This window comes from Triplophysa rosa, linkage group LG21, assembly GCF_024868665.1.
Source record: "Triplophysa rosa linkage group LG21, Trosa_1v2, whole genome shotgun sequence".
Classification (NCBI taxonomy): Eukaryota; Metazoa; Chordata; class Actinopteri; order Cypriniformes; family Nemacheilidae; genus Triplophysa; species Triplophysa rosa.
Window position 1 is genome coordinate 4,722,921 of NC_079910.1, and position 25,992 is coordinate 4,748,912.

The 25,992-nt window shown below is 36.4% G+C and overlaps 2 long non-coding RNA genes across 3 annotated transcripts in view; one reads left to right on the forward strand and one right to left on the reverse strand.

The window, feature by feature from the left end:
* Positions 1 to 5,640: 5,640 nt before the first annotated feature.
* The window catches only part of LOC130545475 (uncharacterized), a 44,401-nt gene continuing 24,049 nt past the window's right edge, over positions 5,641 to 25,992 (reverse strand). Inside the window, exon 3 of one of the 2 annotated variants that reach the window (XR_008961651.1) lies at positions 5,641 to 6,964. This is a non-coding gene — a long non-coding RNA (uncharacterized LOC130545475). Of the gene's footprint in view, positions 6,965 to 14,336; positions 14,406 to 25,992 lie in introns of those variants that run through there. The other variant, XR_008961652.1, reaches the window with a different exon arrangement.
* Positions 22,873 to 24,451, forward strand: LOC130545474 (uncharacterized). Its single transcript, XR_008961650.1, has 3 exons — positions 22,873 to 23,220; positions 23,914 to 24,082; positions 24,167 to 24,451. It is a non-coding gene; the product is annotated as an uncharacterized LOC130545474 (long non-coding RNA).

Sequence of the window (25,992 nt, forward strand, 5' to 3'; positions counted from 1 at the left end):
CTCCAGACTCCAGTGTGAAGGATCTGCAAAGCAGAGCAGAATCAGACTCGAGATCCCAGAGCTAGTTCAGTTATTAATGCTCTCAAGCACTGCAGCTGAAAAAGTAAAGGGCATACTGTATGTGATGTCACAACCCCTGCTGCTCGTCAGCCTGTACACTCAGAGCTGTGTTTCATCTCACAGCTCTAAAACACAAGTGTCTGTGCCGTACCAAAGATGATCATCTGACCAGCTGAAGGTAAAGGTCTGACCTGGACCACAGCAGGTCTGTATACTGTAGATTTATTTACTCCACGCAAGGGTGAACGGGACTGAACGTGTCAAGAGGTGTGCAGGTCATATTTGAGCACAAAAATAAAATAAATAAATGAATAATGATACAAAGACTTCAACATTACTATATTACAGTGATGAAAATGTAATGAGGTTCATGTTTGAAAACATTGGGAAAAAAATAAAAAACATTAAAAAGTCAATTAAGTTACCGGTAAAGAATTTGGGTCATTCAAATTATAACTCTTAAAATGTTATTTTATTTTGAGGTAATCGTATGCTCATTTTCTCAGATTTAAACCTGCAATTTTTAACTTTTGCATCTCCAGCGCCATCTCTGTTTGAAATATAAAAAAGCTGGTTCCTTAATGTACGAACATCCTTAGAGAACATTTTTTATTTCATTAAGATCAGTTTTTATCAAAAGTTTTCATCTAACTGACGGTCAGATGTCAATATTTGGTGGTTTAAACGTGTATTAAATAATATATAAAATATATAATAATAATAAACAATATTAAGTGTGTGTGTATATATACTGTATACAGTATATTTACAGTGAGGGAAATAATTATTTGATCCCCTGCTGATTTTGTAAGTTTGCCTGATTACAAAGAAATGAAGGGTCTATCATTTTAAAGGTAATTTTATTTTAACTTATAGACAAAACTTTAAAAAAATCAGGGGAAAAAACGTTATATAAAGGTTATAAATTGATTTGCAATTCAGTCAGTGAAATAAGTATTTGATCCCCGAGCAAAATTAACTTTGTACTTTGTGGAGAAACCCTTGTTGGCAAGCACAGAGGTCAGACATTTCTGATAGTTGGTCAGCAGGTTTGCACATGTGTCCGGATACATGTAGTCCACTCCTCTGTCAATCTTTAAGGTTTCTTGGCTGTCGCTCAGCAAATTGGAGTTTTAGCCTCCTTCACAGAGGTTCTATAGGACTAGGGTCTAGAGACTGGCTAGGACATTTAATGTGCTTCTCCTTAAGCCACTATTTGGTTGTCTTGGCAATATGTTTTGAGTCTTTGTCATGTTAAAGGCTCATCCATGACCCATCTTCAGTGACCTAGTTAAGGGGAGGAGGTTCTCGTCCAAGATTTTACGGTACACTGGCCCGTCCCTCAGCCCCTCAATGCGGTGAAGTCATCCTGTATACCTGTAGCAGAGAAAAAGCCCTAAAGCAGAATGTTTCCAACACTGTGCTTCTCTGTAAGGATGGTTTTTCTTGGGGTCATAGTCAGCATTTCTCTCCTTCCAAAAACAGGAGTCAATTTTGGTCTCACATCACTTTCTCCAAACCTTTTCTGAATCATTTTGATGTTCATTGTCAAACTCAGACGAGCCAGACGGGCCTTCTTGGGCAGGAGGACCTTGCGGGTGCTTCAGGATTTCAATCTATTGTGGCATAGCGTGTTACCAATGGTTTGCTTGCAAACTGTGGTCCCAACTGTCTTGAAATCATTATCTTTACTCCATTGGGGAAATCTTGCAGGGAGCTCCAGACCAAGGGCATTTGATAGTTATTTTGTATATCTTCTATTTCCAAATAATCACACCAACAGTTGTCTCCTTCTCACCAAGCTTCTGTCTGTAGCCTAGTCAAGGTTTGTGCAGGTCTACAATCTTGTCCCTGACATCCTTTGAAACCTATTTGGTCTGGACCATGGTGTTGGAGAGGTTGAACTGGAAGATACAGATTCTGTTGGCAGGCATCGAAAGGTTAAAGATCAGCCCAGAACTACACGGAAGAAGCCTGTTAATGATTTCAAGACAGTTGGGACCACAGTTTGCAAGCAAACCATTGGTAACACGCTATGCCACAATAGATTGAAATCCTGAAGCACCCGCAAGGTCCTCCTGCCCAAGAAGGCCCGTCTGGCTCGTCTGAGTTTGACAATGAACATCAAAATGATTCAGAAAAGGTTTGGAGAAAGTGATGTGAGACCAAAATTGACTCCTGTTTTTGGAAGGAGAGAAATGCTGACTATGACCCCAAGAAAAACCATCCTTACAGAGAAGCACAGTGTTGGAAACATTCTGCTTTAGGGCTTTTTCACTGCTACGGGTACAGGATATATTTTTTTATATTCTGTCTCTATCAGTTAAAATAAACCTACCATACAAATTATAGACCTTTCATTAGTTTGTAAGCAGGCAAACTTGCAAAATCAGCAGGGGATCAAATAATTATTTCCCTCACAGTATATATATATATTGTCTCCTTACCCTGATCTATTTCACACACACACACACACACGCACACACGCACACACGCATCCTTTTTTGTCACATTCTAACATGTGAATTTTCCCCTCTTTTAAATAGATAACTTGTGCATAGACCGATGATCTTCTGATGTCTAGACTCTATTATCAGGAGTTTAGTGAAATATAAACTGACTGAAACACTGCAAATCAGGGTAAAGGGACAATTTTAAGCAATTATGATTTATGAACTTAATAACTGATTTTTGATTTATTAAGTTCCAAAAAGTGTAAAAAAGAAAGGAAATGAATTGCAGATTTAACTTTATAGAGTGAATGAAGTTGTTCGGTTAATCTACAGTACGTTCAGCACCTCACAGATATGTTCACCTCGGTTAATTTTCTTTTCAACTGCACGTGATAATTAGTCTTCTGGAAAAAGAAAAACTAATTCTGTCGGATCTGAATTAAGTTAATTAATTTAAATGCGTTTGAACCAGTCATGTGGCGTTTCAACCCACATATAAATAGTCAACTTTAAAACTGCTAATATAGATTTTTTTTTAAATGTAGCCCTTATCGCTCAAGCCTTTGACCCAGCCTGAGAACAAAGCTTCACAAAAGGATCCTGGGGCCTCCAACAGCCATCATTTCTCTCCAATAATAGTGCGCAGTTGTTGAGATGCAGCTATTATTTCGACAGACGAGTCAACCTCGGAACGCAGATGTTGACTTTCCTCGCCCGTCTGTTGGGTTGTCTGAGAGGCAACAATGTGGCAAGAACGACTCAGAGTCAATTAGCTAAAAGAGAGATAATGATGAGAATAATCATGGTGATGGTGATAACAATGATAATTATGTTGACAATGGCAAGGATTGAGCGGTCCGGCGTTTAGAAATGCCACTTTCTTTACATATCAACCGATTTCTTTCTGTTGTCCTTTTCACAATTCTCTCCTCCATTCTCGTCGGCTTGTTTATCTTTCTAAAAATATGTTTGCAAGACAAATGTTTAGCTTACTGCACGTGCCTTGTGTTTCAAATTTATGTGTTTAAGATATACACAGATAATATTTTTCTTTATAACACTGAGAGAGCGTTTAAGATGTAAACATGTCAAGAAACGTTCAGTCCTCGCTAAACAAGGAGGAAAACTTCTCAGACTCTCTCTCTTTGATGGCTATAAAACGTGCTTAAACCAAACATCTCACTGATATGCAACAACTTTCTTCCCGTCATCTGTTTCATTATATCGTACAGTAAGATAACTAACTTTGACAGCTATAAAAACTTGCTTTGAGGACTGCTTAATTTATTTAGTTGCCATAGCAACCTCAGCTCTTTGTGGCATGTACAGAGAGCTATTTAATGAGAAAAGTTAACTTTGAAAATTGATACTTTGAACTTCATAAATACAATCTTAGAGTAAGACAAGACATGCAGCCTATGATCTAGAAACAATATCTAAAAATGGACCGTTTATGTTACGATCCTCTAATTTGATTGGTCGAGGCATTTGTTTAGTTTGTGTTCCAATTCCATGTATGTGGACAGTGTGAAGTTGTGAATAACCAGAGTTGCGTGATTTAGCCAGAAGCAAAGAGAGGTTTTTTGATAGTCAGAGCATCTGTGGTTTTTCTCGCCCCAGGAATGCTCAGAGCGCGTTTTCTGTCAAATCAGAGGAAAATGGGAAAACCAGGACTGGGGCTGGAGCACAGTTACTTCAAAACGTTTTTAGTGGGGAGCACAAAAAATTTCACTCCGCTCACATACTCTTATACAGCCTGTAGGCTGCACAACCTACTACTTTTGAAACTTTTTTGAGTCAGAAAATACAAATCTAATTTTGTCTAGAAAATGTCTATTTTTTTATTAGGGCTGTCAAACGATTATTCGCGATTAATCGCATCCAGAATAAAAGTTTCTGTTTACATTTAGGAAATATTTTGATGTGTTTATTTATACTTACTAATAATTGAAATTATACAGTATATAAAAGTTCATACATTTTTATATTTGATATTTTTCTTATAATATGCATGTATGTGTTATAAATACAAAATGATTATGCATTGTACAGACATGTAATATGTAAACACAAACTTTGATCCTGGATGCGATTAATCGCGACGAATCATTTGACAGCCCTATTTTTTTATATTCTTGATGTATTCAAGAAAAACATTGTCTTTTGGGCAAAGAAAGAAGTGATGAGTTCTTACTACAAAAGCACAACCTGATCTCGCTGAAAACGTAACTTTCATACAATATAAATAATCAAAAAATGTACGAGAAAAAGGTAAAAATGAATAAATGAACTTTACAGACCTGATAACATACAGCATTCTCTGAGCCAGCTCCATTTTCTTGGATGTGTTCGGTCAAGTTCCCCTATGCATTCATTCGAGCCGAAAATGGCTTTGGATGATAAGGTTAAGAGGATGGCCGTGAAGAGTCGACGTGATGGACGAAGAAAGCAAAGAGGGACAATGACAGTGCAAAACAGGCCCATACGGATGAAGAAAGTAAAGTTCAAACATTTCAGGTGCCATTTCCCCATTACGATTATCAACCGTACACATGCTGATGATAGAGACAGATAGAGTAAGCGGCGTGTTTACTGCCAATATTGCTTTTAATATACTGCTGCCCTTCAAGGCCTTTGAAGATGGCCATGACATTTGGAGGGGAAAAATCTTAAAGGAATTCTCTTTATTGTGATGGCTATTGAATACGACAACAGCAGCATATTCAGTGGCACGCGGGGAGCAGAGACATCCTGCCATTCAATTTACTCTCTGGATGTCACAGTTTTGCAGCATTTTTACAAACTACCCTGCGAGAAAACGTTGGAAAATATCAGATGGTATTATACTGACACAATGACATTCCACTTCAGTATTAAGCAAAGTATTGACAAATCTGTGTTATGTTTGCAATAATCTCTGCCATTTTCACACTTCAGCAGGTCCGTGAGGTTCTGCGCAAATTGCTTTCGTCTTTGGTGGCAATCCTGTACTTTTTCACTTGAAGAAAAACTTGGCTGAGAACTTGAATGTGTTAGTCTTTAAATCTATTTTGATATTTGGAACAGATTTTTCTCTATATTTAGCATGCGATATTCTGGCACATTAAAAAGATCATTGAGCCAAACAAGTCAATAATTTTATTCAATTACTCGCATTTTATTCAACAAATGAAATGTTAATAAATCTTTATTAAATCAGGAACTCTGAGCAAAGATATTTTGCCTGTGATGCAAATTTAAAGGAATAATCAAGGTTTTTCATAACTAGTAGGCGTACAGTAATTTGTAATAATTTAGCTTTGTCACGGATGGTTAGGACAGAAACTCAATTTAACACACGGAAAAGATATCTCCTTATTTTGGCATATTATCTTTGTATTATTTGTAATATCTGATTAGACTGAGAAATCTTCATGAAGTCAGGTTCTTTTTTTCTTCATTGCAGCAAATCATTTTCTTATTTTGTTTCCAGTATAAATATCTAAAGATTCTTATAACAGTTTATATTTATTTGAGAAGCAAAATGACATTAAAATTTGTTTGCAGAGAAATCTAATCAAATGTAGTTAAAGTTAGTTTAGTTAAAACAATAAACAAATGTTAAAGGAACAGTTTACGCAAAAATGACAATTCTGACATCATTCATGTTGTGATGAACGCAGAGAAAGATATTTGGAAGAATGCTATGGTAGACACTGGTGGCCAAGGACTGTTTGGTTTTCCAAATATCCTTCTCTGTGTTGATCGGAACAAAGACATTTTTACACATTTGAAATAACACGAGGGTGAGTAAATGAGATCAGATTTTTTTTAATTGAACTGTCCCTTATATGGGCTAAGAAAATGTATCTGATGCTCTCCGCATTGCTTTAGTGTTTTTCCTTCTAAAGAAGTTCATAAAACAGGTGTTATACGAACTCATTGGTCAGTTTGCTCTTCGCAACATCTTCAGATTTTCTCACAATGGTCATAGAATTGATTGATACCTCTTCTCCATCCCCTCCATCCATTTATCCGACTGATCCCTCAATGAACTCTTCTCTCATGATCTACCCGACCGTCGCCCCCTTCGAAACTCTGTCTCTCGCTTCCTCGATCATCCGCTGCTTTTCTCCTCCCTTAAAGAGCTCCCTTCTCAATTAATCACCTTCACCCGCCCATCCTCTCACACATTCCTTTCATGAGACACTTCCAGTAATTGCACTGTTAGCTTAAGGGATGGCCTGGACTTTCCAAAGCAATCAGCGTGATTGGACGGGACCGCACCACTTGGCGTCCGTGATTTGATGTGATTGGATGGGGTTCCTGAGGGCTAACCTGAAGGAGACAGGAGGAAATCAATCCAAAGGTCTGCAGGCTCGTGTCTGAGGCCTCGGGACTCCGAGTCTTTAACTTGAAAAGAGTGTGTGAATTTCAACCATCTAAAACTTCATATTGGCCATGCGGGTGACCTGCAAGCAAACAGAAAGTAGGTTGGTGTTGGCATCTTGGAGTAAAGCTATAAGTGGTAAATGTATATTTTTGGATGAGCCTCATAATTCTACAATTTAGAGAAGGTAAAATGCAGGGTAGATTGATATTGTCAGTCTACTCACAAAAAATATTTGAAATAAACCTTAAAGCCTTTGCTGATCTCCACGGTGATTTCCACTGGTCAGGCTGGTCTGGTTTGATGGTTTTTGTGAGGTTTGATAATCGGTCAGATTGAGCAGACTGGAAGTGGTTTACCAGCTCTAACTAGCCTTACACGTCGTATTAGACGGATTTAGAAAACTATGACCAATTCCAATGGCTCTTGAGTTTGTGTGCTTATTTTAAATAAACTTCTATTTATTCACATTAGCATCCAATATCACAATAATAATGCCCACGCTACCCAAATACGTTCCCTGTATACCATTTTCGAGGTACCTGTAAAGATAACAGCATTGCGTGCTATGTGTGTGCGCGTGCATGTGCGACCGTGTAAATAAGGAGGGAGAATGCGAGAGAAAATAAGAGAGGAGTGCAACAATAAGGCTAAGCCGCAGAGGCAGAAATTGCCGTATCCAGCACGGCTACTGCCATTATGTCTTAATGTATTGAAAACTGCAAGTGTCCACGCAGACCTCAAAAACCGATGCATCGCCATGGCAACCGGGCCCAGAGTAAAATAACAGCGTCTATGTGTGCTAAAAAGAAATTGTGTGTGAATATCGCGCGTGAAGTGCTCGTATAGAACATCTTTACTAATTTGCACCGCACCGGTCTTCTCACAATAGGCGCAATGTTACCGAAGCATTATTTTTCATTTACAGTCTGAAGGACACGGCGGTACACTTCAATGATGCATCCAGAGCTAAAGGCTGGTGTCGAGGATGAATAGAAAGAGTGCTCAGCACCAACTGAACATTGGAAAAGTGTCAGGAGTAAATTCTAATTTCAGAGATTTTAAAATTTCATGAACTATGAACATTTTCTTCCTTTGGAGGATCGTGCTGTTCTTCATTTAAAATAGCCAATGGGTTTTAGTTTTATGCCAGAGACGTGAACCACGACTTGCTACTTGCCAGTTGGTTGTAGGTGACATTGAAAAGTGGGAATTTGATTCGAGAGCATTTGATTGGACAGACGTCTGTGCAGTGCAGGATGAGTCATCAACATTCTTGGTCTGTTTTTCTGAAAGATCAATACAGGTAAATATGTATACAAGCTAACAGTTTTGTCAACTTTTGAAGTGCATTAACATATAGATAGCTAGTGGCATAAAACGTGCCATTAAAATCCACAAAATGTGTATACAGTGTTGTAAAATACAAGACTTGACAAATAAACCACCTTCATTCAGTCTAACAATGGCACCCAGAGGAAATATTATTGCTTAAATGATTCTGCTTCATAGCTCGGGGAAATATATTCAGGTGTTTCACTTAAGCACAAGATGTTTCTCGGATGTTTTTCCCCAAGGTGAAATAGAAAAAGAAACAAATTAGACTTTTGTTACGCACAGTACGAGCGTACAGCTGTATAGTTAATGTAGATCACATCGCTTAGATCATTTGGTTTTGTAAGAATTTGAGAATCTGTGACATTGTTGAGATCTATTCTCAAAGACGTGTGTGAGATTAGTATCTTGTTCTGACTAGAAAACGAAACAAAACTATATGCAGTCTCCTCTCCAGTGGCTCTCGGTTTAATCTTACTTCTGTCACAGTGAAAAAATAGAGATATTAACGAGAACTATCTTTTTTTTTACTTACGGGTGAGTTCAAAGGTCAAGTGTGAGAACTGGGTCTCTGAGGCTAGATCGAGGTAATCACATTGGGTCAATCCAGGGTAACTGTGTCACTGTTGCCCTCTCTGATTTCATTTTACCCATGAACACTCTGAACGGCCGGTTCTGCACTGCTGCCTGTCCCTTTGTGCTGAAATATCATATCAGGTCACAGCACAACAGACAGATTTCACAGTCATTATAAATCTCTTGTGTGGTATGTCCAACTCTAATAGATCTATGCGATGGGGAGGATTGTGTTTGCATCAATCTCAGATGAATTAAATGAGAGATTGGACGGCAGAAGTTCATTTCAGTATTTTGCTTGATCTTTTTAACAGTCCAAATAAAAATCGAACAGACTCCGATGTAATTCCAAAAGACCGACGTGGTTAATGTACTTCAATAAGCCGCATATGAACGCAGTAAATGAGCAGGAAAAATGGGCGTTTGCACGGGACCGAACGCGGAAATTCTCTTCATTAATCCGACGTGTACAGTACACGCGCGAAAGCCTCATCTGTCTACGTTTGATGGGAGGACGCGCAAGTGCTAATAAAAGAAAACAATGACTTTAGATTAGAAAATACAAGAGCGGCAGGTGGTCGGCATCAGCGTGCGCTCGAAAGAAGCCTCAGACAATTATCTATTGATTACATTTGTAAATCCAACAGCGCAATTTAATGGGCTTTAGCTGGTAATAGGAAAGTTTCTCTGGGAAGAGGGAAACACTGATATTGTGTAGAGAGGATTACTTTAATCTATTACCCTCTTTCGCTCTGAAATCACTGGGCAATTACTCAATTGTCTCATTAAGAACGAAAGACTATGAGCTGGAATACAGGCGATTATAAAGCAAAGCTTTTTGGGTCAGTCGGCGATTCTACCTGGAGTGATGACATCACACAGAGACTTTTGATCTCATTCTATTGGTCACAGCCAACAAGTTGGAACGTAATTAACTTGGATCTGGAATAAACATGACCTCCACAATGTTTCAATTGGTGTTTATTAGCATATCGCATTGCGGTCGCTAGGGTTTTCTGGGTGGTTGCTAGGTGATGGCTTAGTGGCCCAAGTAAGAAGAGACCAATTTACAGATCTCTATCACAGATGATATTTTAGGCTGTTCACATGACTTCCTCACAAAGATTAATCACATAGACTTAGTACAGAAACAATCCAATGAAGTTCCGGATAGAAAAATAAGTAAAAAATAATAACGATAATGATGAATGATGAATAATAAAACAGTGATGCTTTAGCGAGCACACTTAACACTAGTTCATTCGTTATTTATATACAGTATTTCTGTGGGAATGTTGTTACTAAAAGTATCATTCAAAATAAATGACCTTTATGTTAAATTTAGCTTCTTCAAAGTAGTCACCCTTTGACTAGAATTTGCAAAACACTTGACATTTTATCATCCAGCTTCTTGAGGTCTCAACCTGGGAAGCTTTTCAAAGAGCATTGAAGGATGCTCATCTCTAATTGGCTGTTTTTTTATTCATTATTAGCTCCAAGAAATCAATTTCAAAAATATATTTTTTAATTAAATTTAGTTTTAACGGAATACATTAATATGTTGAAACAATTATATTATGTAACAAAAGAAATTGTGGTAACACTTTACAATATTAGTTAACCTTAGTAAATGTATTACATTAGATAAAAACGAACAATTTAGTTTTTCAGCATTTATTAATATTTGTTAATGTTAGTTCATGTCAAAACAGTTAGGCTATTCATATAGTTCACGTTGCATTAACTAATGTTAACAGTGGCAACGTTTGATTTTAATATTAGTAAATGCTAAAATTAACATGAACTAACATTAATAAATGCTGTGTTAGTATTGTTCATAATTCATTTGAGCCGATGCATTAACTGTTAATAAATAGCACCTTATTGTAAAGTGTTACCGAAATTTCAAAAATTAAAGCATTCAGCCTCAGATTAAACGTTTTTAAAATCATGATAAACATTTTTGTCAAGTTACCCTAAACTTAGTGTATATTAAATCCATAAATAAATACAGAGTTACATTAAACTCACTGGACTTTAATGTAAACTTACAGTAAACTCAAATTTCAGAATTCGCACTGCAAAATCACACTGTTGTGTGAGAAGACACTTGTACTGGGAATAATCTGTGTCCTTGGTGAGCACAATGTACCCACACAATACCATGGTAACACCAGCACACAGCAACAAATTACTTTTTTGTTGCAGTAATGGTCAGTCTTGCTCGGTTTATTTCACTTCAAATTTTAGTAAGCAGACAGAGGTTCATGGATTTAGACCGACAAAAAGTTTCATTTCTCGCCAAAGCATGATGGACATCTCTGTCATAAGAGCGGCTTATAGCAGTTGTGTATTATAAAACAGGTTACTAATCAAACCATACCCATGAGATTATCATCACGGTCCTCCGGGTTATAAATACCATCCATCCATTCACCTTCTCCATTTTAACATCCATCGCCAGTTTTCAGGTAAAAACATCACTCTCAATACCGACTTTGAGACACAGAGACATAATAGAGCACAGGCGATGTGAATAACACAATTAAGTACAACCTTGAACTTGCAAGCCGAGTTATTTATGACGGTGGTCAGATATAATTACACATTGATCGAGTCGCCTGACAGACTGTGTTGAGGCTCAGATTGACCCTGCATTGGCATAATACCGTCCTAACGAATGATCAGCGACTCACAAAAGCACTCATTCAGTCACAGAAGTTTGGCTGAGCGTAGCCGCTAACCGCCAAGAAACGGCCAAGAGGAGACAACGATTAGGAATTCTGCATGATCGCTCTTTTGAAATTATGGATCTGTCATGGGAAGACAATACCGCTGACAAATACTGTAATGGGGTGACATCAAACTGGAATGAGAGCGAGACAGCTAACAAATTACACTCTTCCTCTCACCGTTCTGTCTCTTTCACTGTCCCTTACAGCTTCCCACTTTTGGTTTGTTGTCATCTAAATCAGTGGTTGTCAACTGGTTTTGCTTCAGGACCCAGATTTTATATTGGACATCAACGGCGACCCAACACAAAATCAGAATTGTTTACCATACGAATGTCCTTAAATTCGAGCACTGAAATTAATTAAAACTGAACTGCGCCGGCCCAACACCATGCACAATTATTAATATGACATATGGCTGAAGAGGAAAATGTATGTTTTAGTTTTACAGCATCTTTATATATTCGTTTCTAAATGTTTTGAGTGATGATGATTCACAATCTTGGCAGCCAATAATTCCCTGCACAAAACATGCGCGTTGTTGACAGAGGCCATGTTTGTCCTTGTTGGAAATAAATTTGTATTTAATGAAGCCGCTATTGGATTTTCTGGTGCCGTTTTGTTCATGTTTTTGGGGAATGTCACGCAAACTGTACAAGCTTCTATTACATAAAAGATACATTTAAGACTATATATGTAAATTTAATGGTGCACATTGTCTATCAAGTTCAAATAATCAATATTCTGCCTTATGTGGAAACATACAACAACAACAAAATATTGTGCCTCCCAGGATCACGGTGCTACACATTGAAGAAATAAAGTTCAAGTATTCAAAAGTTTACAACTTGCAGATTCTGGAAAATGTGGAAAAATAAGGGGACTTTTAACTGCTTTCTCTTCAACATTTCAGAGTAGTTCACTGATGTGGTAAAGCATAACATGTCCTCTTTGTTACGCTTATTTATAGAGGAAACAATATTTTTGTAATCTTGAGAAGAATTGTTAAAAAACAAGCAAAAAATCTTCCTCCGAAATTGCCATGTGCTAGCCTGTTGTTCACATAATGAGTAGAAATGGCTGTTTAGTATACAATGTCACTCCTGTTATTGTTCAACCTGTTACACCCTGTTTCTCATCAGTCTCTTAGTTGAAAACTCTGGTAAAAATGACAACACAATAATATCCTGAGCTGGACCAGTACATTTTTTTTATGGAAAGTTACTACTCTAAAATGGCACTGAATAGCAGGGCCCATACACCTGATTCTTTTTTTCCGTTTTCAACATTTTCAGATTCTGCAAGGTGTATGTAAACTTTTGTACACAATACAGTATCTAAACATATAGAGCTATTCTGCTGAAAGACCTAATCTAACTATAAACATAGCCTAAATTAATTATTCAAAATATGAGAAAGAGTATCCGAGGTAAATCTAAACTTAAAACTAAAATTGGAACTAAAATGAAATAACTATACTGAAATCCACGTTCCCCTTTGTAATAGTTATTTTTTGCTATAAAAATAACTTTAGTAGCCTATGCATTTATACTATGCATTTATAAATACTGTGCAAACATGCATTTAAATGTAGAATGAGCTTGAAATCAATAACAAAGTTCTCTCTTTTAATTCTGTACTTTATTCTAATTGTTCTCAATTGTTTATTCCATTTTATTACAGGTATGTGCATTTAGCATCATTGACATGACAACAGACCAGTGGCCAAACCATTGCTTTAAATCCCTTTTACAAAAAAAGTTTCCATGAGCAATAAAAATGATAAAACACACTAGACCCTTTCACTCCTTTTGGTTTAAAGATATCCCTTGCTTGCATGGCAACACATAAATATGCATGTAGAATGAGTTTGTTAATTCATTGATAACTAAATAAAGCTCACAGCTTTCGATGTCCTCCCTCTGCCTTTCCCGTACCAAAACGAGCGTGACGATGATGAGAAATGGCACGGTAGGGTGAGGGGGTCAGATCTAGCTGAAGGTAACATCAGACAGATTCCCGTTTTTGCACACACACTTCACTCAAGGTAAAAACTGTGTTGCTTTTGGCTGACTGACCTCTCTGTCACATCTCCACTCATTCTTCTCCTCAGCTCGTGGAGCGTCGAAGCGCGGAGGAAAAGGGGGGAAAGGCACTGATTGCAAAGCCGTGACAGAAGAGCCATCGATTTCAGAGCTGAATTAATGAAGGTCCAGTCAGCGATGACAGAGTCACGGTGGCTTAAGAGGAATAATATCAAGCACCCTGCACTCCTGGCTATTAGACTAGAGATAAAGTGCGTCCGATGATGACAGAAAAAAGGATTCAAGCTGTTAAAAAGGCATTCATTAAAAAACTATTTACTCAAATGCTGTTTTACAAGAGACTGGACCATTGTTTGATTTCGCCCCAACTCTAATCGAACTCTGTCAAAGCTTTAATGTTCTGTCAGGCACGGCCATTTATTTGAGTGAATCTTTTTGTGAAACTGAGGTTTATTACATATCTGGTGGATAAATCAAAGCAATTGTGAGGCGTTATTGTCCGTTAGCCGCGCCCATGCAACTTTAGCGCGGTGAAATCCATAAAAAGTAACTTAAAATTGTCAAAGTCTTATTTCTGTGCAGTTTTTAGTTCAAAGACAGCAGCAGAGTAGAACTTTGTCATGATGTCACTTTCTTTTAAAGTAATTCTCGAAGACTGATAAGATTTGTTAGCCTGATAAAGATTGTATCTGTGAGGCAGTGGATTTTAACTTCAATCTCGAAATGCATGCAGGCACTGAAGCGTTGGGGTTTTATCATAGCCTACCTTCCAAGTGGTAGTAAACGCTAGCAAAACACAACCAGTCAGGGCCAAACGGGAAGATGCTGATGCCAGCTGAGGAAACACAAAACCACATACAGTATGTGCTCTGTATGTTAAAACGATAGATTTATACAAATATTAAATATTTATATATAGAGAGGGCGAGACAGAGAAAGAGGGCCACATTTTTATATAATATACTGTATAGATAAACAGAAAAGTGTTCATTTAGCTGAAATGGCAACTGAAGTCAAATGCATGAATGCAAACAATGTAATGTATACCACAAACCATTTGACAAACAGCATTCATAAAATACTGATGATAGAAATGTCTATATTGTGCCAAAGTGTCACTTATTTTAAAATGTTTACTGACTTTGACGTTGATTGTGAGATGTTTAATAAAACCACTTTTTTGCCAAGTCAACTGTGTCATTTACTTTTTAATACAGTAATACTCTTAAAACATTGCGTCAGATGTTTTAACATGTCTTTTTATATACACTAGCGAATACTATACTGTTTTTTGAGAGTGTGTATTTTTAAACTTGTTTATTTTGATGCAATATATATTGTGGTGTTGTAGTAACTCTGCAAAAGGTACAGATTTTTAAAGTCAACACTTTTTAGAGTTTTTAACTCTGTACACTAGTGTTAAAAATATAGTTAAAATAGATTTAATTGGTGTTGAATTGTCACTCTTTACTCTAGCGTTGAAGAAAAATAACCCTTTGTGGTGTTGACCAGTGTTGTTTTTCAACTCCACATAGTGTTATTAGAGCTCTGTATAGTGTTAAACAAGTAACACTTTCAAGAGTGTTGTTTAAACTCTATAAATATTGGGACAATATGTACACTTGTTTGGAGTTGATTTTAATTCTATTAGAGTTGAATTAACACTTATAATGTTGCTGTGTAGGCCTACATTATTTAGAGAGAGAGAGAGAAAATGAAAAGGCCGTTCCATGATTTAAAATTATGATTTTACCAGTTAAAGCAACACAGTCTCGTGGGGATTTGTAACTTTTTTTATGCAGTGGCTAAATTCGCACGTTTTTATTCTTACTTTTATTACGATTTGCTTGTGCCAGTGACGTTAGGTTTGTGGATGGGGTTAGGAGAGGGGCTTCAGTATTGCTTTTTTAAAAATCTTTTGTTTAGGTATTCACATCTTACAAATTCATAGCCACCTCATAAAATAGCTACGAATTCCAGTGAGATCAGGTTGGTTAAAGCACTCTGCGTCATTTCATGCATAACCACACCCCGTGGTAAAAATCTCCAACGCTTTATTATAATCCCCAGCCTCCAATGCTTCATGGTTATAATATATATCATTAGACAAAGAAAAAAGAATATATACTTTAGATGGCCACTGTACACTACACAACCGAGAAAAACCTCTTTACAAATCCATTTCGGGCTAAAAGTCAGCATAACTAGAAACTTTGAACTATGCCGACTAGCAACAGAAATGCATAGAGGGAGAAAACAATCATAATAAATGGCATCTTAACGTTCAATAGCTATCTACTCAATCGTTTCCTCACCAACATTTTATACCTCCAGTCCCCTTTTAAACGTGATAGCTCTAAAATACCGATAGGATTTTCAATCTCAGCACCTGTCCTTGATCTTCAGTCCTATACAAATGCAAAGCCATGATTTATTTTTCCATTCCCTGTCAGAGAAAGAGGCGCTCGTGCCGTCAGCACCACAGCTGGACCTTTCATACCATAAATACATCCTCCAAAAGAAGGTGCCAATACTTATTAAGGAGAAGAAGTGTCCCACTTTGACCTGGATTAGAGAGGTATTAGGTGGAGTGGGCTGTGTGCCGCCAGCCATCTCCCTTCATCGCTGGTGCTAATGCGGAGGCATAGCTCCGCTCGCATCTAAATGTTTCATTACGCCACGAACGGAGATACCAATTTCTCTCCCCATCTTTCCCCACTTCCGCCCGCTTCTCCTGTAGAGGGGGGAGCAAAGCATGACAAATTGAAATAAATGAGAGTGCAGAAAAGGTGGTGGTGGCTGAGGTTTGGATGGGGGGGGTGGCTTTTTACATGCATCTCACTCTTTTTCTTTCTCCCTCACTTTAGTTCGTCATCTCTTTTTTTGGTTAGACAGAATAATGAAATAGACTTGATTGTTATTGCCTGTGACCTTCATCTCGCGATGACAGCGGTGAGATTGACAGGGACCCTTTATAGTTGGATGGTCATTTATTTCTGCTGAAATCTCTGTATCTCTGAGTCCTTCCATCACCAGTGTGTGAAGATCAAAAGATACATTTTTTGACGCACTAGTTTGAGAGTTTATATTCATATATCGTACTTGACTGGAGAATTCACTGGCAGGCTTCGCACGCTTGCAGATCAAAGATGTTGAGGGGAAAACAGAGTAACACACCCAATGTCTATTTAACACTGTAAAAGGCTTTTTGCATCAACTCACGTCTGATGCAACGAAGTGACACAGAAGTATAAAATATTTGCAAACAGGTTTTTATAATAAGTCAGATGCCAAACTTTCATCATTCTCTGGAAAAATGTCAAATATCTGAATGAATTCAGCAATTGGACATTAACCAATTCAACCTAGCCTTTGAATGGCAACTCATCACAGTATGATACTGTAGTTTGGTAATTTTTTTAGATCTTAAGGAAATTTAAAAGAAGTTTGTGCCTGAAAATGAATACTTGGCTTGGCATTAAAGTACAAACCCAAATCCCCAGTTGTGATTGGTTAGGGCGACTGTAATAATGTAATGTTTCCAAACATCAGTAAAGTTACTCTGAAAAGTAATTAATTACTAGTTACTAATTACATATTCAATAGTGTAATTAGATTGCTGTACAAATTTATCTCTCCAAAAAGATTTTAAATACTTTCTACATACTACATCAACCTTGATTAGTTAAGTGATTCAAGATTAGACACGAAAAGACTTAATTCATTCAAATAAATTATATAAAACTACATAAAGTATTCTTATTAACTGATTAAAGTATTACAAATGTGAGAAAGATACATTAATGCATGCATTTTAAAGTTCCACTATTGTATATATTACACAGTATTTAGTTCAATTACATCCGAAGTAACTGTATTAAATTACAGAAAAAAATAAGAGTAACCCCTTACTTTACTTTTTAAAGGGAAAAGTAATGAAATTACAGTAACTAATTACTTAGTAACTAGTAACACCCAACACTGGTTAGACCACTTCGGAAGACGTAAACAACGCTGGTCCAGAAGAACTTGTTCGGTTTTCAACACACAAACGTTTAAACAAAATACAACTAGCCGTATATTTATATCCAAATCAATATGTAAAACAAATACCTTTAACATTATATAGATGTAAAAGTTATGTGCATGACTTCTTTGAAAAGGTTTTTCAGGTTTTATGTAAATGAAAAATAATGTGTTACTTTAATAATTACTTTCAAACAAATAAAACAGTATGATCAAAACTCAATGTGTTTTTACAGAGAAGTTTTAATGAAAACTTTCAGGTCATTTTCAAACAGTGTGTCAATGAGATATTGAAGACTCACCAAGTCTGCTGACTTACATTTAACTCCATTTAACTGTTTAGAGAGAAAGAACATACACTCAAAAAAAAGTTGTTGAACGAACTTAATTGAATTAAGGAAAACTTTTCCACGAATTTGAATTACATTTCTCCAACAAAATCTAATTTGTTTGAAACGATTCTTTATAATCTTGTTGTATGAACTTATTTTTTTTGTAGTCTTGATTAAATTAATTTGTGTCATATACATGCATATTTGACATAAAACCAATATAAAAAACCCAATTTTATCAATTGGATTATTTAATGTGAAATTTAAGTGTGAAAGCATCTTGAGATATTTCTGTGACAAAATTATTAATTTAAGACTTAGCGTCTCCCCCACTTTAACTGTGTCCCCGATCATGTCATCTGCCTCTGCCGTTTTCAATGCTTTTGAACCTATCAATCTCCAGGAATTGAAGGAGGTGATTGGCAAGCTTAAACCTTCTTTCTGTTCTAGTGATATCATTCACCCGAGATTTTTAAAATGAATTATAAATTCGGTTGGGCCAGGTCTGGTGTCTCTTATTAATAAGTGTCTCCAAACTGGCTCTGTTTCCGCCAATCTTAAAGTCGCTACGGTCACTCCCCTGCTCAAGAAGCCATCACTGGATTCCTCTGTCCTAAAAAATTTCCTCCAATATCTGTCTCGCCTTTCATTTCAAAGGTTTTGGAGAAAATTGTGCTGAATCAACTACAATGTTTTCTGTCAAGTAACTGTATTTATGAGGTTTTTAATCTGGTTTTAAGTCCGCTCACAGCACTGAGTCCGCTCTTTTGAGAGTGTTAAATGATATCTTCCTCTCTACTGATTCCAGAGACTCTGTGGTTCTTATTCTTTTAGATTTATCGGCCGCTTTTGATACCATAGACCACTCCTCACTAGTATCAAGATTGGGCAGGTCTAACAGCTAACGTCCTGCACTGTAAAAAATGTCAGTAGATTTAACAGTAAAATACCGTATAAATGCTACAGTATAAAACCGTATTTCATAAAACATGCGAAACCCGTAGAATTTACAGTGGAAATCTGTAATTAGTTTTACGGAGTAAGACCGTACATTTAACAGGTAAAAACATATGAAAATACGGTTTATTGGAGTAAAACATTACAGTACACTGTATTATTTGCCGTAAAAAAAGAACGTCTTAAAAATATTCTTATTACAAATAGGCTACATAAACATATCTGACTCCCCTGTGCAGTGTGCACTTAAACCAGTTTTAATNACTTATTAGAAATAATGTTTCTACAGGCTTTCAAAATTGTAAAATGTGTATTTCTCCAAAACGCTACAGTAAAATAAGTCCATATATGGTGTGCATATAGTGTGGGATGGCCCCTACAGAAACCCACCATCAGTTTTTTCTACTTATTAGAAATAATGTTTCTATAGGCATTTGAAGTGGAGAAATGTGTATTTCTCCAAAATGGTACAGTAAAATAAGTCCATATATGGTGTGCCATATAGTGTGGGATGGCCCCTACAGAAATCCATCATCAGTTTTTTCTACTTATTAGAAATAATGTTTCTATAGGCATTTGAAGTGGAGAAATGTGTATTTCTCCAAAACGCTACAGTAAAATAAGTCCATTATATGGTTGTGCTGATATAGTGTGGGATGGCCCCTCACATAAATATCCATCATCAGTTTTTTCTACCTTATTAACAATTAATGTTTCTGACAGGCATTTTGAAGTAGGATAAATGTGTATTTCTCCAAATATGCTTACAGTTAAATAAGTTCCCATATATGGTGTGCATGTATAGTGTGGGATGGGCCCCACAAGAAATCCTCCATCAGTTTTTTCTACTTATATAGAAATTAATGTTTCGTATAGGCATTTGAAGTGGAAAATGTGTATTTCTCCAAAAGCTACAGTAAAATAAGTCCATATAATGGTGATGCATAATAGTGTGGGATGGCCCCTACAGAAATCCATCATCAGTTTTTTCTACTTATTAGAAATAAATGTTTCTATAGGCTTTGAAAGTTGAAAAATGTGTATTTCTCCAAAACGCTACAGTAAAATAAGTCCATATATGGTGTGCATATAGTGTGGGATGGCCCCTACAGAAATCCATCATCAGTTTTTTCTACTTATTAGAAATAATGTTTCTATAGGCTTTAAGTGAAGAAATGTGTATTTCTCCATAACGCTACAGTAAAATAAGTCCATATATGGTGTGCATATACGTGTGGGATGGCCCCTACAGAAATCCATCATCAGTTTTTTCTACTTATTAGAAATAATGTTTCTATAGGCATTTGAAGTGGAGAAATGTGTATTTCTCCAAAACGCTACAGTAAAATAAGTCCATATATGGTGTGCATATAGTGTGGGATGGCCCCTACAGAAACAGTTTCCATTGCATGTATCAAAGGAGATGTTTTCTCAACTAATGTGTCCTATAGGTCATTGTGAGCCCTATAGAAACCACATATTTACTATTAGAATGTTTCTATAGGCATTTGACGTAGAAAATGTTCCAATGCCAAATAGATATGGCAATATGTGGTGCCTAAAATCATTCAGTTTTTTCTCAAAAAATGTCTATGATTCAAAAGGATTCAAAATCTACAGTAATTCCATTATTTGCATACAGTGGATGGCCCTAGACTCGTTTTACATAATAGTCTATAGGCTTGGGGAAATGATTCCAAACGAATAATTTCCCTTGTTGCATATTAGTTTGGAGGCTAAGAAACCCACCATCAGTTTTTTCTTACATGTATATATGTACAATTTAAAGTGTGAATTGAACTCTTTCAAAACTTAGGTAAGCATAATGGTGATACAGTGAGAGCCTACAGAAGACATCATTCTGCTACTATTCGGAAAGTGCTTCACAGGTTTGTGAAAATTGCTTGTCAATTACAGTGAAAATATCCATATATGGTGTGCATAATAGTGTGGGATGGCCCCCACTCAGAGACTCCATCATCAGTTTTTACTCTACTATTAGAAATTAATGTTTCTATCAGGCTTCGAAGTTGACAAATGTGTATTTCTCCAAAAACGCTTCAGTAAAATAAGATCCATATATGGTGTGCATATAGTGTGGGATGTCCCTACAGAAATCCATCATCAGTTTTATTCTACTTATTAGAAAAAATGTTCTATAGGCTTTCAAAGTTGAAAAAAATGTGTATTTCTCCATAAACGCTATAGTAAAATAAGTTCCATATATGGTGTGCATATCGTGTGGGATGCCCCTACAGAAATCCATCATCAGTTTTTTCTACTTATTAGAAATAATGTTTCTATAGGCATTTGAATATTGAATAAATGTGTATTTCTCCAAAACGCTACAGTAAAATAAGTCCATATATGGTGTGCATATAGTGTGGGATGGCCCCTACAGATATCCATCATCAGTTTTTTCTACTTATTAGAAAGTAATGTTTCTATAGGCTTTCGAAGTTGAGAAATGTGTATTTCTCCAAAACGCTACGGTAAAATTAATTCCATATATGGTGTGCATATGGTGTGGGATGGCTCCTACTAGAAATCCAACCATCAGTTTTTATCTACTTATTAGAAATAATGTTTCTATAGGCATTTGAAGTTGGAGAAAATGTGTATTTCTCCAAAACGCTACGTAAAATAATCCATATATGGTGTGCATATAGTGTGGGATGGCCCCTACAGAAACCCATCCATCAGTTTTTTCTACTTATTAGAAATAATGTTTCTATAGGCATTTGAAGTGGAAAAATGTGTATTTCTCCAAGAACGCTACAGTAAAATAATCCATACATGGTGTGCGCTATAGTAGTGGGATGGCCCCTACTAGAAATCCCATCAGTTTTTTCTACTTATTAGAAATGAAAGTTTCTATAGGCATTTGAAGTGGAAAAATTTGTATTTCTCCAAAACCTACAGTAAAATAAGTCATATATGGTGTGCATATAGTGTGGGATGGCCCCTATAAATCCACATCAGTTTTTCTACTTATTAGAAATGAATGTTTCTATAGGCTTTGCAAGTGAAAATGTGTATTTCTCCAAACGCTACAGTAAAATAAAGTCCATATATGGTGTGCATATAGTGTGGGATGGCCCCTACTAGAAACCGCACCATCAGTTTTTTCTACTTATTAGAAATATGTTTTCTATAGGCATTTAGAATGTGGATAATGTGCATTTCTCCAAAACGCTGACAGTAAAATAAATCCATATATGGTGTGCTATAGTGTGGGATGGCCCCTACAGAAATCATCATCAGTTTTTTCTACTTATTAGAAATGAATGTTTCTATAGGCATTTGAAGTAGGAAAAATGTGTATTTCTCCAAAACGCTACAGTGAAAATAAATCCATATTGGTGTGCATATAGTGTGGGTATGGCCCTACTTAAACATCCATCATATTTTTCTACTTATGAGAAATAATGTTTGTATAGTCAATTATATTGGAATAATATTTTTCAAACAAATTGCTTTCAAAAAACATACTGTAATTAAATCTGTTCAAATCCATGGGTACTGTAATTGCAAACTGCATAAACAGTTTTATTTGCAGGACAAAGGTCTAGAAGGCATTAAAATAATACATATTTAAGATACAGACAGAGACATTGGTTTCACAATATAACGTTACAGCAATCATAATGCAAACATTCGGAGAAAAAAACCTGCATAAATTACGACAAAAACGAGATATTCTAAACGTAAAACAAGAAATATGTTATTGACAAGAGACGCGGATCATCTACATTTAAATAAAGCTTTACAAGCGGTGTTCCCGTAATGTACCGTAAACCACTCAATAAGCGCGCATCTGAACCTAAACAGCGGCTGGCTTGACCGTGTATTTTCAAACCGCGGCTGGCTTGACCGCAGATCTGCAGGCGGATGTAGTAAAACTCGCAAGCTCTAGATGTCCTGCCCAGTTTGTGAAATATAATTTATGTGTTTGAAACCGTAGTAGAGTGTGTATTTTTTCACGTAGTTTAAATGTTTAGCTGTCAGTTCTGTGTGATATCAGTGCAAATCCTTAGGTAGCATGTTTTACATAACAAACTTCACCTTAAACCACGGTGCGTGTTCAAGTGTGCATTTTTACCGTAAACAAAATAGATTCACGTGTTGCTACTCCACATGCCCTTGCTGTCACAAAACTAGAAGTTTTGAGAGTACAGAAATGGTTGCTCAGAGGATGTGAAAGGCATGATTCTTCTACCTCTCTCCTGTTTTGATGAGAAAGAGGAGCTCCTCCATTATGTAGAAGAGACAAGCCTGGCAAAGGATGTGGAGTTAGAAAACCTGCCTGTGACGCCTTGCATTATTGTGTGTGTGGTAAGTGAACGTTTTGTTAATATACAGTAGAACCCTAAAGCTTTAATGATTAAATGTTTAACTATAAAGTTGAGTTTATAAGTTTACATGCCCCTTGCAGAGTATGCAAAATGATAGGGATTAAAGTGATAGTTCACCCACAAATGAAAATTCTGTCATCATTTACTCACCCTCTTATCATTTTAAACTAGAACACAAAAGAAGATATTTAAAAAAATGCTGGTAACCGAACAGCAGTGGCACCCATTCATTTCTATTGTATGGACACAAAACCAACACAAGTCAATGGGGGCCAGTTAACAACATTCTTCAAAATTGTGTTCTGCAGAAGAAAGTCATACAGGGTAAATGCTGAGACAATTTTAATTTTTGGTGAACTATCAATTTAAGAAATAAGATACAAATCATACAAATTGCAATTTTTAATTAGTTCTGCACAGAACAAACTGTTCCACATAATATATGTTTTTACATATATTCCACAACACAGATTAATAACTCGGTTTACACAAATCTAAACTTTAGAACTGGTTTATTTCTATTATTTCTAAAATCTATTTTGTGAAATGGTTATTTCAGGGCAGTACTAAATAAACTGCAATTTGTATAATATTCTTGCCATACTGTATATGTAAATACACAATAATCTTACGTTCATAAATTTATGTATATTGCATTGAAATGTATCTACAGGACCCTCCTGCTATGCTGCTGTCCGATTCATGCTAGCTGTGGACCGCAAGATTGTGAATGATGACATCACTTCTTTCATCTCTGCTGTTTGCCTAATGTTCTGCAGTTATTACTGCTCCAAAATTAACTACCCTACTGAACTGGCGTCAGTGCTTGAATTCCTGCAAAGGTATGTAAAGAGACTTAGGAGGGGAGATTCATTACGGTGTAGCTTAATTTACAGACTTATAAATGTTTTTTTTTTCTTTTCAAGGTGTTTTTTTCATCATCAATCCGGAGAAAGGGAATAAAGGAGGTGGAAAAGAAAAACAAAAAGCTACTCCCAGTCTTCACCCTAATCGCTGACCTTTCTGATCATGAATGGCGAGAGACTTTGTAAAGGTGGTCTGCAGACTGTTTCCAAGTTTATACTCGGGGTGAGAGACTTTGTAAAGGTGGCCTACAGACTGTTTCCAAGTTTTAATCTCTTAAAGGGTTATTTCAGGCTTGAATCAAATTTTCCCCATGTTTTACTTACCCTCAAGGCATCCTAAGTGAATGTAACTTTTTTCTTGAGGAATAATGGAGTCAGAGTAATAATACCACGTATCCTTTTACTTCCAAGCAGTAGAATGGGAGTGAATGGGGGGCAATTTTTTAAATCTCCAAAAAGTGCATCCATTGATCAAAGAGCGGCTCGACACGGCTCCGTGGTCTTAACAAAGGTCTTCTGAAGCGAATCCATGCGTTTGTTTAAGAGAAATATACATATTGACAACGCTATAAAGGATAATGTCCAACATCCGCTGCAGGCGAGCGAGAGGCTTGTTTCTCCGGCAAATGACGCAGAGTCTTCACCCTAAGTAAGTTCCTGTGACGAACACAGCATTTTTCGTTTTCGCCAATATAAACACCGCCTCTTCTGGGCGGGAGCTTTCGTCGCCATCATTTAACGGAAAAACAAGCCTCTCTTTCGCCTGCAGCGGCTGTTAGACATTATCCTTAATAGCGTTGTCAATATGCATATTTCTCTTAAACAAACGCATTGATTCGCTTCAGAAGACCTTTGTTAAGACCACGGAGCCGTGTCGAGCCGTTCTTCTTTCATCGATGGATGCACTTTTTGGAGCTTCAAAAAATCCCCCCCATTCACTCACATTCTGCCGCTTGGAAGTCAAAGAATACGTGGTATTATTACTTTGATTGCATTATTCTTCAAGAAGAAAGTCACATTCACTTAGGATGCCGTGAGGGTAAGTAAAACATGGGGAAATTTTGATTTTAAGCATGAAGTATCACTTTAAAGGGATAGTTCTCCCCAAAGTGAAAATTCTGTCATTTCCTCACTCTCAGGTTCTTCCAAACCTGTATACATTTTTTGTTCGGTTAAACAAAAAGGAAGCTATTTATAAGAATGTCAGTAACCAAACAGATCTTATCCCTCATTTACTGCCATAGTAGGGAAAAAAAATACTATGGGAGTCAATGGGGGATGAGATCTGTTTGGTAAATGACATTCTTACAAATAAATTCCTTGGTGTTTAGCAGAACAAAGAAATATATACAGTACAGGTTTGACATGACAAGAGAGTGAGTAAATGATGACAGAATTTTCATTTTTGGGTGAAGCATCACTTTAAATGTAGACTGGACTGAACGATTTTAATTAAACCACTGTATACCAGTTGAAACACGAGAACAGAAAAATGCACTAATATTTTGTCTTAAATGCCTGCCAGTCTTTATTAAAGATACTTGGGACCTCACTGATGTCTTTGTCTTTTATAGATTTTGATGGGTTTTGATGATTTGATTTAGGTTTGCAAATGTAAGATATTTATCAATTAGTTTAACAGTAATTTTAATAGTTTCTTAAAGGTTAAATCTGAATGTTTAGCAAATAATTATAGAGTTTAACTGTAATTATTACAACATAAACCTTTAAATTAGACAGTGCTGAACTGTAAAAAAGATGGTTATGAACCGTAATTAATACAATGTAAACCTTTAAATTAGACAGTGCTGAACTGTAAAAAAGATGGTTATGAACCGTAATTAATACAATGTAAACCTTTAAATTAGAAAGTGCTGAACTGTAAA